This window comes from Microcebus murinus, chromosome 5 (genome assembly GCF_040939455.1).
Source record: "Microcebus murinus isolate Inina chromosome 5, M.murinus_Inina_mat1.0, whole genome shotgun sequence".
Classification (NCBI taxonomy): domain Eukaryota; kingdom Metazoa; phylum Chordata; class Mammalia; order Primates; family Cheirogaleidae; genus Microcebus; species Microcebus murinus.
The window spans coordinates 113,027,872-113,043,749 of record NC_134108.1 but is presented as its reverse complement, the minus strand read 5'-3'; the positions used below and the strand labels follow the sequence as shown (position 1 = coordinate 113,043,749).

Below are 15,878 nucleotides of genomic sequence, written 5' to 3'. Positions count from 1 at the left end.
AAAGGAAATTGGACCAAAAAGACATTAAGTGTGACTCAAGATTTTGGCAAGAGTGCTTGGTAGTATCATTTACACCCAGTACAAGGAAATGAAAAGGTGAATATAATTTGTGAAACGGAGATGATGTGTTCAGGTTTATACAAACTCTTTAACCACAGATTTCTATTTTTAGCCATGTTAGGTGTGAAATTGCTCTAAGATCACTGGTTATTTTAGGCTAGATTTGGAGGAGAAAGAGGGCAGTTGAACTCAGCAATTTATGTGTCTAGCATTGAAAATCTTCATGGTAAATAATTATTAATTGGTTATATATTACATTTCTTTTCAGTCCCACTCAACTCAAAGGGTTTGATATTATTCTGTTGATTTGGATTTCTAAGTCTTCTTCCTCTTGCTTTGTGACGATCCATTTCTATGCAAGATATAGAATCTAAAGCTGGGACACAGTCATAGAAGACCAGAGAACAGAGGTTTGTATGAGGCAAGTAAGGTGGGTAGGAATGACATTTTGGTGCACATCCCGGCTAAATTCCAGAACTAGCAAAGAGAAGGCCATTTCCAAAACCCAATTTAAGCAAATTCAACCATCTCATTTCCACAAAGTTGTCTACATTGCCTTTTTAATCTCTTTAAGGCATTAGGGGGGCTCTGAAATATAAAGGAAACTAAACAGACACTAATGTAAGACAAGCAGTGATCTATCCTAGCAGCAACACTGTCAAAGACAGAAAGCTGACGGTAGGACTGGAATCTAGACATAGAGTCATAACAGGAGTTATGTTTATCCAGTGCTGCTTTGTATAATAGGGCAGACACATGCCACATGTGGCAATTTAAATTTAAATTAATTAAAATTAAATTAAATTTAAAATTCCATTCCTCAGCTTCACTAATCACATTTTTAATGCCTCAATAGCCACATGTAGCAAGTGGCTACTGTGTTGAAGAGCACAGATATAGAACATTTCTATCATAGCTGAAAGTTGTATTCAACAGCACTGACCTAGCAATATCCAGGGTAAAGGATGTTCTGCTAGTAAGAAGGTGGGCATCAGGATTGTCACAATTTAAGCATAATATTCCTTAGGATATCCAATTTCCACTTCTCTGCTTCTCTGCTCACCAACTCTGAATCTCTACTTTCCCACCTTTCTGGTATTTGGAAAGAAAATGAACTGACTGGAAAACAATAAATTTCATTTAGCTTGGCAATTAAAATTCTCATCAAATTCATAAATTTGATTTCTGATTTATAAATGAGTATTGGAGGCATGAATTTGAAAGAGGCTGAGTTTGATTACCCTGGTGGATCCAAACACTGAGAAGGGTCTTGCTTAAGTGTGTGAGAGAAAGTGGTGAAGAGAGCTGGAAGAAACAGGACATATTATTACTACATTTCTTCTCTGACCTCCTTCTTCCTCTGTTAGGGACCGACCTTCCACAGCCCCACCGGACAGAAAAGCAGAGACATCGAGGATGTAATTACACAAGAGGAGGTTTATTTTCTGGCTAGCCAGGGTCCAAGCCCCAGAGCACCAACGCAGTGGTCACTCTTGCAGGCAAGGACCCCGACTGGGGTTGCAGCATGCCTTTTATCCCTATGGTGCATACGCTATGCAGTGGCTGATCACGCGTGGATCATGCATTGACCTTTAACATGATTGGTTGGCTGGCAGCCCCACTATACAGGGGTCCGAACAATGCAAAGTTGGCGCAATCAAGCAAGCAACGGTTTCCATGGCAAGCAAGCAACAGTTTCCAGAAGCCGGATGTTAGTTCCGGCTTCACTGGGGTGTGGGCCTTGCAGGTGTGCAATGTCTCGACCCCGGCTTCACTGGGGTGTGGGCCTTGCAGGTATGCAATGTCTCGACCCCTCACATTCCCCCCTTTCTTTAGAAGCTGGTCGAGCACTCTTGCTCGTCTCTTGGGTCTTCTAAAGGTTTCAAGTCTGTGCTACCTGACTAGAGCTTTTGATACTGCGGCTGCAACACTAAAAGCTGTACTGTATTAACCCTTTCTTTTACAAAGGTTATTATCTTGTTTAATATGCAGGGTCCGAATGTAAAGACTAAGAGCAGAATTACTAGTGGTCCTAATAGCGTTGAGATAAGGGTAGTTAGCCAAGGGGAGCTGTTAAACCAAGATTTAAACTAACCTGCCTGCAGCTCGTTTTCTCGCTTGTGGCGGGCAAGCTCTTCTCTAACTTTAGCCATAGATTCCCTGACGACTCCTGTGTGGTCTGCATAGAAACAGCACTCTTCTATTCTTGCAATGTCTTTATTAATGGCTGCTCTCAAGGTGTATATGGTCTCTACTGTATGGTATATTATTTTAGGGAACACTAACACCATAACACAGTATTTTTAGATTCATTAAAAACTGATAGGCTAAGGCAAGGGGTTAAACTGGTTTTGGAGCAAATCCACCATCCACTTGGCCCGGGAATGACCCATTTTTTTTTCTTGATTGATTTATTACTGTTGCCCCCGCATAGAGCTGTGCATGGCTGGGTGGCACTGTTCCCAGGCAGGTCCCCTTGCCAAGAACTGACTGAAAAGTGAGACCAGGGCCTTTACGGTCCCATTGACATGACCTAGGGGAGGCTTCTGTGGAGAGGTTGAAATTGACGGCCATTCTCACTGCTTTGTATGCAGCTGTCAACATCTTCCACAGAGGATCTCTAAGTTCTACTTCAGGCACCGTGCTTATGGGGCTCCCTAGGGTGAGTGAGTTTGTCCCTAACTTTATCACTGGTTTGGGGTGCACCGTGGCCGGCCGTGGGTGCAGCACCTGGTTGGGCCCTACTGCCTGTGGTGACACAATCCCACTTGGCCGAGGGCCGGGCGCCCCTGGGGGCTCACTCACGCTGATGGGGCTTATTTCTTCTAGGTTAAACATAAGGTCTGGCCACCATCCGTTTACGGGGCCTACTCCCGAAGTCACATTCTAGACTTTATGAGTCTCTTGATTGGCAATCTCTCATGTGAGGTTATGAGGTTGGTGGGGATTGCTATTTATCATGGCTGCCACACTCCTGCCCACAAGCAAAGTAACCCCAAAGCACCCACATAAAAGATATAAAACAAGCCTAGCATGCATCTCTGCGACGGAGTCCAACCTCTAGGTGCTACAGTCCCAAGTCCGACTCCAACTAGTATGACCAGTACTCCAAAGAGGACTGGAGTCACTAAGTTCATCTATGCCGGTGTCACTCGGGTCAGCCTGGTCTTTAGGGGGTTCTCTGGATCCACCGTTGCCTTCCACTGGCTCTGGCACTGCTCTTGGTCGCTCTTGCTAGCCGACCTCATGTGGGAGTGGTGTATTCAGGTTGATATTCCATCCACCTTGAGGGCAGTGGGAGTAACAAGGATAACTTGAAAGGGGCCCTTCCATTTAGGCTCGAGGGTTTTGCTGTTATGTCTTTTTACCCACACCCAGTCCCCCGACTGGTGTGGGTGATAAGAATGTTCAGCACTACCCGCCCCCAGCCCTGTGGCCTGGTATATGGCGCGGAGGGCCGGCCACACTCGGCTGTGAACGCTCTGCAGAGCTTGTACGGCTTGCAACACGTGTTTGGGGTGTTTTGGGAGAGCCTCGGGGCTCACCCTGGGGACCACGGGCGGAGGAGTGCCATACATGATTTCAAAGGGGGTTAAACCTAAATGATAGGGGGTGTTCCGGGCTCGGAACAGGGCGAAGGGAAGGAGGGTCACCCAGTCCCCGCCAGTCTCTAGGGCCAATTTAGTCAGAGTCTCCTTTATTGTTCTGTTCATTCTCTCCACCTGCCCTGAGCTCTGGGGGTTATAGGCACAATGCAGTTTCCAATTGGTCCCCAGAGCCTGGGCCAGTCCCTGACTAACTTGGCTGACAAAAGCAGGTCCATTATCTGATCCTATTCCTTCTGGCAGTCCATACCTAGGAACTATTTTTTTTTCTAATATTTTCTTGGCTACCATTAGAGCAGTCTCTCTCTTAGTGGGGAAAGCCTCTACCCACCCGGAGAACGCATCCACCATAACTAGCAGATACCGGTCCCATATTTTCCAGGCTTTACTTCTGTAAAATCTACTTCCCAGAATAGCCCTGGCTGCCTCCCCCTTTCCCTCGTACCTGCGTGGGTCCCTTTGGCCCTCCCCGGCTGCATGACTTGACAGGCTTGGCAGTCCCGGACGATGTCGCTCGCCACTCGTCCCTGCGACATGAACCTAAGCTGGGCGGTGTTTAATAGTTGTAGCATTTTTCTCTTTCCTAAATGTGTGGTCTGGTGTAGGTGCGTTAACAGGTGACATCCCAAAGTCTCTGGCACTATCAGGCGGCGTTCTTCGTCTTTTTGCACATTTAGCTGTTTTGTAGCCCAGGCTTCATCTGCGCTGGAGTAGTCTGGCAGAGGAGGTATCTGTCCCATGCCTGGGGGTGGTAGGCTTATATGCAGAATGTGGGGTGGCGCAGCGCCTTTTGCTGCTCTTTTAGCCTCGGCATCTGCCCTTCGATTGCCCCGTGCCTCCAGTGAGTCTCCACCCTGATGTCTAGGGGTGTGGACTGCCGCCACTGCCTTTGGCAGCAAGACAGCTTCTAGCAAGTGGAGTATTTCGGGCTTGTGCTTAATCTCCTTCCCTTCTGCTGTGATGAACCCCCTTTCTCTGTAGAGGGCTCCATGTATGTGCACAGTACCAAAAGCATAGCGGCTGTCAGTATATACTGTCAGCCTCTTCCCTCGGGCCCGAGTAAGAGCTTCTGTCAATGCGATCAATTCTGCCTTTTGGGCAGATGTTCCCTGTGGAGGCATGCCGCCCAGACAAGTTTGCCTTGATCATAGACTATGGCCGCCCCCGCATACCTGTGTCCATCGCGGACGAAACTGCTCCCGTCCGTGAACCAAGTTAGGTCGCTGCTCGGAAGGGGGCGGTCCTGCAGGTCCTGCCGAGCCATCTGGGTCTCAACCAAGATCTCGAGGCAGTCGTGTTCAGGCGCGGCAGAATCGGGGTTTGGTAGAAGCGTTGCGGGGTTTAGGACAGTGGGGGTTCGGAACTCAACTCGGGGTGCGTCCAGCAGGAGCCCTTGGTAATGGGTCAGCCTTGCATTTGTGATCTATCGCCCCGGCGGCTTCTTTAGAACTCCTTCTATAGCGTGTGGTGTGGTGATTAACAGTCTCTGCCCCAAAGTAAGCTTGTCAGCGTCCTTGACCAACAGGGCTGTGGCTGCGATTATTCGCAGGGACGCAGGCCACTCCCGCCGCCACCGGATCTAATTTTTTTTTTTGACAAGTATGCCACTGGCCTTTTCCAGGGCCCTAGGGCCTGTGTGAGTACGCCCTTAGCTATTCCCCTCTTCTCCTCTATGAACAGGTGAGACTCTTTTGTCAGGGAGTGCTAGGGCCGGGGCTTCCAGCATGGCTGCCCTCAGGGCTTGAAAAGCGTCTTCCATTTGTACAGTCCACTCTCATGCTCGCCCCGCCTTACACCCTTTATACAGAGGTCGAGCCTTTTAGTCCTTACACCCCGGTTTCTTCACCGGCAACAGGGGGGTGTTCCAGGCCGACTGGCATTTCCGGAGAATCCCACTGTCCAGGAGTCTCTGAATGTGGGGCGTAATTCCCACTCTGGCTTCCTGGGACATGGGGTACTGTCTGACTCAGGCTGGCTCAGCTCCGGGTTTTAACTCAACGTAAAGAGGCGGCCGGTGTTTTGCCCATCCTGTGCCCCCTGTCTTGGCCCACACCATGGGAAATTTACAGAGCCATTGTTCCATGCCTTTTTCTCTGCTTTTTATGGGCTGGTACAGTCTATATTCATTTGCCTGTGTCAGGGTCAGGATCTGAGTGATCCGGGGCTGTTGATAGCCTTAAGCTTGGTAAGGATGTCTCTTCCCAGTAGCAGCGTGGGGCACTCAGGGATGACCATAAAGGCGTGACTCACTTGTCCTGAACCCAAATTTAATCTCCGCCGTGTGGTCCACCGATATAGTTTAGCTCCTGTATTTATGAGGAAGCTGACTGGGTTCCCCTCTACTTGCAAAGTTACCCTAGGTTCGGGGAGGGGGATTGAACCCCGTCTTTCCTATTCATCTGTCACCTGTCCTGCAACCATGACTTTTTCAAGACCTCTAAGTCTTTGCCCCCCCTTTCTTTTTGGGGCATTCTTGGGCCCAGTGCCCATGCTCCTTGCAATTAGCACATTGATCCTTGCCTACCCTCTCTCGCCGGGGCCTTCTCCTCTCCTCTGACCCTGTCTGCCCCCCTCTCGTGGCAGCTAGCAGGATTTTTGCCATTTCTTTGTTTGCTTTACGCGCCTCTCCAGCTTGGAATTTCCTATCTTCTATCCCGATCCTCTCTAACCTCTCTTTTGGCGTTTCTCTATTGTTATAGACCTTTTTTTTGCCACTTCTAACAGGTCCTGCAGAGTCTTCTTGCCTAATCTATCTATTCTCTGCACCTTGCGCCTGATGTCTGGGGCTGCCTGATTAACAAACGCCATCATAACAGTGGCTTGCTGCCTTCCATAGTGGGATCTATGGGGGTGTACTGCCGGAAGACCTCCATGATCCTCTCTAAGTATGCTGCCGGGCTCTCCTCCGGCCCCTGACGAACATCTCCTACCTTAGCCAAATTGGTCGGCTTTCGCGCCGCCATAAGGAGACCGGCCATCAGAGTCTGGCGGTAGACCTGGAGACGCTCCCTACCTTTAGCCTCATTGTAGTCCCAGGGTGGCCATTCAAGGGGGAAGGTCTGATCAATAGTCTGCGGATTCATGGCAGGTCTGCCATCTTCACCCGGGGCCAGCTTCCGTGTCTCCCCCTGAATTCTTTCTCTTTCTTCTGTGGTGAAAAGCACCTTGAGCAGCTGCTGGCAATCATCCCAAGTGGGCTGATGTGTAAAAAGAACAGAATCTAAAAGGTTAATGAGATCTCTGGGGTTCTCAGAGAAGTTTGAGTTTTGAGCCTTCCAATTATAAAGATCACTGGTAGAGGAGGGCCAATAATGGAATGTCTGTGCTCTGTCCTTCCCCAGGGGTCCCACTGCTCTCAGAGGGAGCGCCTTTAAGGGCTCCGGGTCTGGGGCTCGGCCAGTTTGCTGTCTGGTTTCATAGGCCGGCCATGCTGCCGGTGGTCCCGTGTCCTCCTGGGCCGGGGGAGCTGCAGAGGCTGCCCCAGGATTATAGGGTGGAGGCGTGTTTCATTTGAGACCTGTCAGGTCTGGGTAGAGATTGGAGTCCAGCAACACTGGTGTCCCAATGGACCTCGGACTCCGTGCCGCCCCCCCCCTTTCTGACTTCTTTAACTGCCAGAACTTCCGCCTTTTCCCTCGGGGCAGGTAGGGGGGCCTTCAGCCAGGATGGCGGGTCTCAAACCCAGTCTTGCCAGACCACAATATAGGGGATCTGATCAGGGTGTCCGTGGTGGCCAAATACCACCCCTTTTACCTTTTTGATCAAGGAGGCATCAAATGAGCCCTCCCTGGGCCTCCCCACTCCAAACGTGGGCCACTCGGCCTCACAAAGGGTAACAAACTTTCCCTTCTTGACCTCTAGGGACAGGTTGTGTGCCCTTGCCCTGACATCCTTAAAATGGCTCACCAGGTTGGACAACGGCGTTGTTAGAGCCTGTCCCATGGCTAGTCAATAATAGGCAGATGTGCAAACCAATATTCTGCAGTTGGGGCACTGGGGACAAGGATCTGAATCTCTAGCCTTTTACACTCCCTACGGAGGTAACGGCCGTGCCCCTCCCGCACTAGCCACTCCTGGCACGGGCGGCAGGAGATACACTGTGTGCTGCCAGCCCATGCAGGGGAATACTCACCTGGAGGTTCTAGTCACCTCTGCGGATCTTTTCGTGGGTCCCCTGATTCCACGGCCCCAGCCCGAAAACCCATGCAACCCTGATGGGTTCTCGGGCCGAAACCACAGAACCCAGAGACTCCAACAAGCCAACGAGAGATGTCACACTCACTCACACACACACAGAAAGCCGGCGACAAACAAAGCAGACAACAGACAAGTGGACAGTGAGGTAAACAGACAACCTAACCTGGTCCGGACCTACTCCCCGGTCTCCTCCTGACCGAGCCCTTGGCTACAAGGTCAGCTCCAGCTCCTCCTGACCGAGCCCTAGGCTACAAGGTCAGCTCCGGAGTCCCAACGGGGCCAGAGGACGTCTCCGCCTGGCTCCGACCGGCGACCCACCAGCGCGTCCGCCTAGGTCCTGTGCCGGCGTCCTGATCCGGGGTCCTGCAAGGGGATTCCACGTCCCTTGCCCAACACCACACCCGGCTAGTCCGGGGTGGATTTTCACACTCCTCCCTCAGCCCTGAATTCTATCCGGTAGTCTGTAGGGAAGGCAAATCCCGGACGAGTCCCCAAATGTTAGGGACCGACCTTCCACAGCCCCACCGGACAGAAAAGCAGAGACATCGAGGATGTAATTACACAAGAGGAGGTTTATTTTCTGGCTAGCCAGGGTCCAAGCCCCAGAGCACCAACGCAGTGGTCACTCTTGCAGGCAAGGACCCCGACTGGGGTTGCAGCATGCCTTTTATCCCTATGGTGCATACGCTATGCAGTGGCTGATCACGCGTGGATCATGCATTGACCTTTAACATGATTGGTTGGCTGGCAGCCCCACTATACAGGGGTCTGAACAATGCAAAGTTGGCGCAATCAAGCAAGCAAGCAACGGTTTCCATGGCAAGCAAGCAACAGTTTCCAGAAGCCGGATGTTAGTTCCGGCTTCACTGGGGTGTGGGCCTTGCAGGTGTGCAATGTCTCGACCCCGGCTTCACTGGGGTGTGGGCCTTGCAGGTATGCAATGTCTCGACCCCTCACACCTCCTTTTCACCCTGCTCACCTAGGCCAGGTTAGAGTCCTTCCTTTGTACAGCACCCTGTCCCCTCTATCATAACCTTTGCCACATTACCTGTTTATAGAGTGACCTCTGCCATCAGCTGTAAACTGCTCAAGGGCAGAGGTGTCTCTTTATTCACCCTCAGTGACTAACACGATGCCTAGCACAGGGGAACTTTCTCCTCCAAATAAATTGTATGGTGCAAATTCCACTTTTAGGGCCTGGTTAGTAGTTCTTTAATGAAGGCATGAACAGGAAATTAAAGGCCAGATATATACTGAACTATCGCAATCTCATCGAAATAACCTTGGCGGGTTGTGAGCAGGGAGAAATGAGAGGCAGATTAGTACAATTCCTTATTCATCATTGCCCAATCCAGGTCTTCTCAAGTGGAGAAACTAATATTTATGAAACAACTAATACACAATAATGCTTCACAAAAAATCATAATCCTTCCATGAATACTATGAATTTTTATTATTTCCACTTTACAGATGAGGAAAATGAACATCAGAGAGGATAAGCACCTTAAACAAACACAAGGCAACTAAAAACATAAAAGATAGTTTTCAAGTCCAAAACTATCATATACATCTGTATTTGATACAAATGGGAATATTCACTGAACCCTGGGGAATTATGAGAGCTAGCATTTTTAAAAGAAGGTTCACTTAAGAGATATGATTTGGGGCCAGGTGTGGTGGCTCACGCCTATAATCCTAGCACTCTGGGAGGACGGGGCAGGAGGATTGCTTGAGCTCAGGAGTTCAAGACCAGCCTGAGCATGAGTGAGACCCCGTCTCTACTATAAATAGAAAGAAATTAGCCAAACAACTAAAAATAGAAAAGTAAAATTATCCAGGCATGGTGGCACGTGCCTGTAGTCCCAGCTATCTGGGAGGCTGGGAGGCCTGTAGTTCCAGCTACCTATCGCCTGAGCTCAGGAGTTTGAGGTTGCTGTGAGCACTCTAGTCCAGGCATGAGAGTGAGACTCTGTCTCAAAAAAAAAAAAAAAAAAGATATGATTTTATCATAAAAGCACTGAAACTTTGCTAATCTTTTATTTTTCCTATTTGACTTCTCAAAAAGGGTGGCACAGCCAAGAATCTTCTCTGGTAAGGTTTTATAATTGCATTTGCTTCTTCTCCATTCTGAGACTTTTCCATAAGAATATTCACTTTAATCTGACTTCTACTGAGTGGTTGGAAAAGTGGATATGCAATAATTCTTTCAAACTCTTTTATCTCTTTTTTTACTCTTTCATGCTTCTCATGTGTAGGTAGCTGACTCTGGCTTTTTCTCAAGATTCTTTCTTTGAGTCTTTGCTCTGTAAGTTCTCTCCCTCGAATCATGCGTTCCTGATGATCTTTAATTTGCATCTGTTCCCTCTCATTTGCCTGTTTTCTTCTCTGTGCATTGTCGATACTGTGCTCTTCTGACATAATTTTTGGTAATGTTGTTTCACTGAGAGGTTGTAGTACTTGTTTAAATGTTTTGTTCGTAAATTCTCTGGCCTGTCCTGTTCTATGTATATGCCTCTCTATATGTTTCTTCTCTCTCTCATGTACCAAATAGCACCGTTTTAGTCCTTCTATGCTTTGGGTTGTTTTCCCCTCCATTTTCTTCTTGATTTCATTAGCTGTCTCTTTTTCTTTCATCATTTCCACTATTCTTTTATTATAATAAGACTCTGCTTTGGCAAGCCAATAGTCAAGAGAAAGGGCTTGCTCCCTACAGAGTGTTTCATACTCCTCTTGATATCTCTGAGTTATCAACTGTCTTGCTGCTGTTGTATGCACGCCACCTAGATTCTGTCAAAGTGAGGTTCAGAACTTTATAATGAGATCACCTTTTTCCTTTGAACACATTTAAACAGAAGCCTCCCCTCCCTATAGACACCAAGAAAAGCTATGTGTTCTTTTATTTACTTTACTATAATAATTGTGATTTTACTTCCATCACTCCCAGGTGAACCTGTGGCCTCTGAAAGTATGAAGTACTCACCACCACAAATCAACAACTAGTTTTAAAAATATGTAATGTTGGGAGTTTTCAAAATGATATTTTATTTTGTAACTATGGCTATAACTGGTAAACTTTTGCCAGTATAGACATATTATCTGAAGATGTCACTTACACAGAAGGATTTTTTTTTTTTTTTTGAGACAGAGTCTCACTTTGTTGCCCAGGCTAGAGTGAGGGCCGTGGCATCAGCCTAGCTCACAACAACCTCAAACTCCTGGGCTCAAGTGGTCCTCCTGCCTCAGCCTCCCGAGTAGCTGGGACTACAGCCATGCGCCACCATGCCTGGCTAATTTTTTCTATATATATTAGTTGGCCAATTAATTTCTTTCTCCTTATAGTAGAAATGGGGTCTCGCTCTTGCTCAGGCTGGTTTCGAGCTCCTGACCTTGAGCAATCCGCCTGCCTCGGCCTCCCAGAGTGCTAGGATTACAGGCGTGAGCCACCACGCCCAGCCACACAGAAGGATTTTAATCTAAGATTCTTTCTCCCAGTAGTTCCAAACTGTATGATATGAAGATAATTATTTACCAAGATCTTTTTCTCCAGTGGGGACTGCTGACCTGCAGCAATCCGAGGATCTTTAGATGATTTAGCCCAGGCCAATCTGTAAAATAAAACAGGAAAGGTAAATTAGAATGTAGGAGGTATCAGAACACATCTCCTCACATACTGTCTGAGTAAAAGAACACAATTGTTTTTGGCTAAGACCAAGGATATTTCCCTCACAAAGAAAAAAGTCTGCTAATGGGCAGGACTACAGCAGGGCCATTTCGCTCATGGGAAACCACTGCATTACTATGGTGGAGAATAATGAATGTTCTTTTAATAAAAAGAGAATCTCTCCTTTCATATGAACTACAAGCATACTTCTCCTGTGGACTCAGCATGAACCATTCTGAATCTTGTATCCAGGGTTGTGAGTAGGAAGAGACAGGCTCTTTGGTGAGGTGTTGCCCGAGTACATTTATGTCAGATCTCTCAGTCCTTGAGTCTTCTCTGCCTTCTGAGATAATTCTCATCTTCCGTTTTATCAGTTCATCCTCTTTCTGCAGTTGCTTGATCCGAGCCCTCTCTGCCTCTATTAGGACATACAGCATCTCTGCCTTCTAATCTTTTCTTTTGAAATTCTGTTCTCATTTGATTGCCCAACTCTCTGCTCGCCTGCCTTCTACTGCCAACCATCCTTCACCCTAAATACATTATGAGATTATTTCCTGCTGAACCCTTCAGGATGGGAACTTTTAGTTACTCTGGGTTTATTTATAGGGCAGGCTGATGGCAACACAAATGAAGACTACCAACTTTTATGTGTCGTCTCTGGTCTAATCTGAGTTTACTGTGAGGTCATATTTAAGCCACTGAGCATGCCTGGCATTTCATCTCTGTGCCTTTTATAACATTTATGGTTAGAAACATGGGCATTGGAACCTGCCAGAACCAGATTTGAATCCTAATTCTGCCACTTTCTAGGTGTGTGACTCAGGGCAAGTAACTTAACTTCTCCTTATGTCAGTTTCCTCACCTATAAAATGGAGATATAAGACAAAAATCTGCCTTTCAGGGTTAAAAAGAACAAGTATGAAATTAAATGTAAAGAACTTGGTAAATTCTCAATAAAAATGGTAGCTATCTATCCTTCACAAGTCAAGACCCTGTCTATGAAGTCTTTCTGGTCTACTACATCAAAGTGATTTTGCCTTCAACACTTTACATTTTTTAATTCTACAACTCATTTGAAAATTAATCATGGTTTACATTGTGATATCTGTATTCATGTATCACTTTTAACATTTAATACTGAAACAGGCTCATAAATGGTAGGAACTGTAATTTACATCTAAATTGTAATGATGTCTCTATATTACAGAAAGGACCTGATATCAAATATTCTGTATTTGACCTCTTAGGTATACTCTTATTTGCCTTATATACCTATTTTGAGATTTTAAAATTATGATCATCTTACTTTTATTTCTCTGTACATAGCATCTAGCACAGTACTTAGAGTCTGTGATCCTAAGTTCTCTAAATTAATAATTTTTTGATTGATGATCCTTACCACTTAATATCTGAGCATCTTTTTCTTATATTTGCCATAGAATTGTATCATTTTATTAAAGCATTTACCAGTCTTCCTTAAAGTTTACAGATATGTTTGTTTCCTATGCATATCCTTGGCTCTCACATTTTGTTACCTACTAGTGTACTTTTATTGTATTCTAATTATTCATTTGTATTCCTTGAGGTTAGGGAACACAGATCTCAACTTTGCCCCAGTCTCAGCTTGCATATGTATTATATAAATACTTTATTGAACAGATTGTAGGCCGGGCGAGGTGGCTCACGCCTGTAATCCTACTACTCTGGGAGGACAAGGCGGGCGGATTGCTTGAGGTCAGGAGTTCAAAACCAGCCTGAGCAAGAGCGAGACCCTGGCCAGGGGAAGTGGCTTACGCCTGTAATCCTAGCACTCTGGGAGGCTGAGGCGGGTGGATTGCTCAAGGTCAGGAGTTCGAAACCAGCCTGAGCAAGAGTGAGACCCCATCTCTACAATAAATAGAAAGAAATTAATTGGCCAACTAATTTATATAGAAAAAATTAGCAAGGCATGGTGGCACATGCCTGTAGTCCCAGCTACTCGGGAGGCTGAGGCAGCAGGATTGCTTGAGCCCAGGAGTTTGAGGCTGTTGTGAGCTAGGCTGACGCCACGGCACTCACTCTAGCCTGGGCAACAAAGTGAGACTCTGTCTCAAAAAAAAAAAAAAAAAAAAAAAGAGCGAGACCCTGTCTCTACTATAAATAGAAAGAAATTAATTGGCCAACTAATATATATATACATATGTATATATATATATATATGTATATATATATATTAGCCAGACATGGTGGTGCATGCCTGTAGTCCCAGCTACTTGGGAGGCTGAGGCAAAAGGATTGCTTAAGCCCAGGAGTTTGAGGTTGCTGTGAGCTAGGCTGATGCCATGGCACTCACTCTAGCCTGGGCAACAAAGTGAAACTCTGTCTCAAAAAAACAAAAACAAAAAACACAGATTGTGAACTTGTGTTGGGGAAGATCCAAGCCTTATAATGCTTTGTTCCTTTACTGCATAGTTATTCAACTCATGATGGATGTTCGCTAAATGTGTGTCAAAACTAGGGAGGGTGGAGGGCTAATTTCAATTTCTGTTTTCAAAGGAGAAAGACAAAAATAAGAATAAAAACTGCCTACTGGGCCGGGCACAGTGGCTCATGCCTGTAACCCTAGCACTCTGGGAGGCCAAGGAAGCCGGATCGTTTGAGGTCAGGAGTTTGAAACCAGCCTGAGCAAGACCCTGTCTCTACTAAAAATAGAAAAAAATTAATTTGCCAACTAAAATATATATATACAAAAAATTAGCTGGGCATGGTGGCGCATGCCTGTAGTCCCAGCTACTCGGGATAGCTTGAGCCCAGGAGTTTGAGGGTGCTGTGAGCTAGGCTGACACCATGGCACTCACTCTAGCCTGGGGAACCAAGTGAGACTCTGTCTCAAACAAACAAACAAAAAACACAACTGCCTACTATTATCAGCAACGGATCTCCTTTTGTAAGACAGTCAAAATAGCACACAATTTCACAGTTATGCAAAATAATGGAGTTTGTCACTCTTCCACAGCTTGCTGAGAGTTTTTACCCCTTCACTATGGTGATCTCTCCATTGCTGTAGACAAAGGCAGATGGGAGCCTCTCCCAAGGAAAGACCACAGCTTGTGTCCTTCAGAGAAGAAAATAATGATGGCTCTCAGGGTTAAGGTGCTGGGAAGCTGGGAGAAAACTCAACTAGAAGCTCCCCCTTCAGAACAAGTTTCTACTTAGATTGTAGGTGACAGATGAATGAAAACAGCAAGATTTTCTAAAGATACTTATCTTCATGTTTTATAAAAGATTAGGGAAATGTCAACTGCTCAGTTAATGGATGACCACATGATTTAGAGTTGGACAGACAGGAGGTGGAAAAGAGGTAGTAGGCAGTATGCAACTGAAATTCAAACGACCTAAGTCTTATGAAGTCCTACCTAAGAAGTTCCCTTGACTACTGTGAGCATCCCACTTATGGCAGGAGCTGAAGGAGTGGGGAGCCCCAAGCTCCTCTGTTCCACTACCTCCAAAGTCCTGCGCCCTTTCCCAAGTGTCATCCCTGCTTCCTCTCCTGTGGGACAAAGCATTCCTCCGGACTTCCCACTTCCTGTCACTTAAGAAGCCCACTCAGAGGGCCGGACGCGGTGCTCAGACCTGTAATCCTAGCACTCTGGGAAGCCGAGACAGGAGGATCCCTTGCGCTCAGGTGTTCAAGACCAGCCTGAGCAAGAGCGAAACGCCGTCTCTACCAAAAAAACAGAAAAAATTAGCCAGGCGTGATGACGCGCGCCTGTAGCCCTAGCTACTCGGGAGGCTAAGGCAGGAAGATCGCTTGAGCCCAGGACGCCACAGCACTCTAGTCTGAGCAACTAAGACTGTCTCAAAAAAAAAAAAAACAGAAGAAGAAGAAGCGGCGGCAGCCCACTCACTCCTTCCAAGTGCCCCGAACTGTCCCAAAGCACAAAAGGCAGGTGGGGCGCTGCAGAGCTCACGCTCGACCAGCGGACCCTAACGGTCACTAGAACTCTAAACCCCAGATAGCTTTTGTTTTTAACCACCACACAGCCGTAAAAGAGAAAAACTGGCTCAGGAACGGCGGGAGTTGTAGTTCTCTAATCCAAAGAAATCAGTATTCGGTATAGTACAGTTTTCAGGAGGACCCCCGCTTCCCTGGGCCTTTGTAGGATGTGAGACAAAGAAAATAAATATCCAAAGATTGGGCGCTGGTAGGAAAATTAGCCAGAAGCGCAGCACTGGTTACGGGTTTTCTTACTAGACGTCACAGGGCCAAGGTAGAACCGCAATCTCCCTTTGGAGGCTTGGCTCCACCTCACAGGCTCTTGAGATGAGGCTCGCAATTAATTATGACGTCATAACCACGCGTGAGCCCGAATGCG

At 46.9% G+C, this 15,878-nt stretch overlaps 1 long non-coding RNA gene across 2 annotated transcripts; it reads right to left on the bottom strand.

The window, feature by feature from the left end:
• Positions 1-9,885: 9,885 nt before the first annotated feature.
• On the bottom strand, positions 9,886-15,877 carry LOC105855370 (uncharacterized). 2 transcript variants are annotated; one of them, XR_001146577.3, is made up of 3 exons: positions 15,755-15,877; positions 11,392-11,467; positions 9,886-10,649 (listed from the first exon to the last, which is right to left on the bottom strand). It is a non-coding gene; the product is annotated as an uncharacterized LOC105855370 (long non-coding RNA). The 2 variants fall into 2 exon arrangements; XR_012919375.1 differs by lacking the exon at positions 15,755-15,877 and adding an exon at positions 11,731-12,090.
• Position 15,878: the final 1 nt, after the last annotated feature.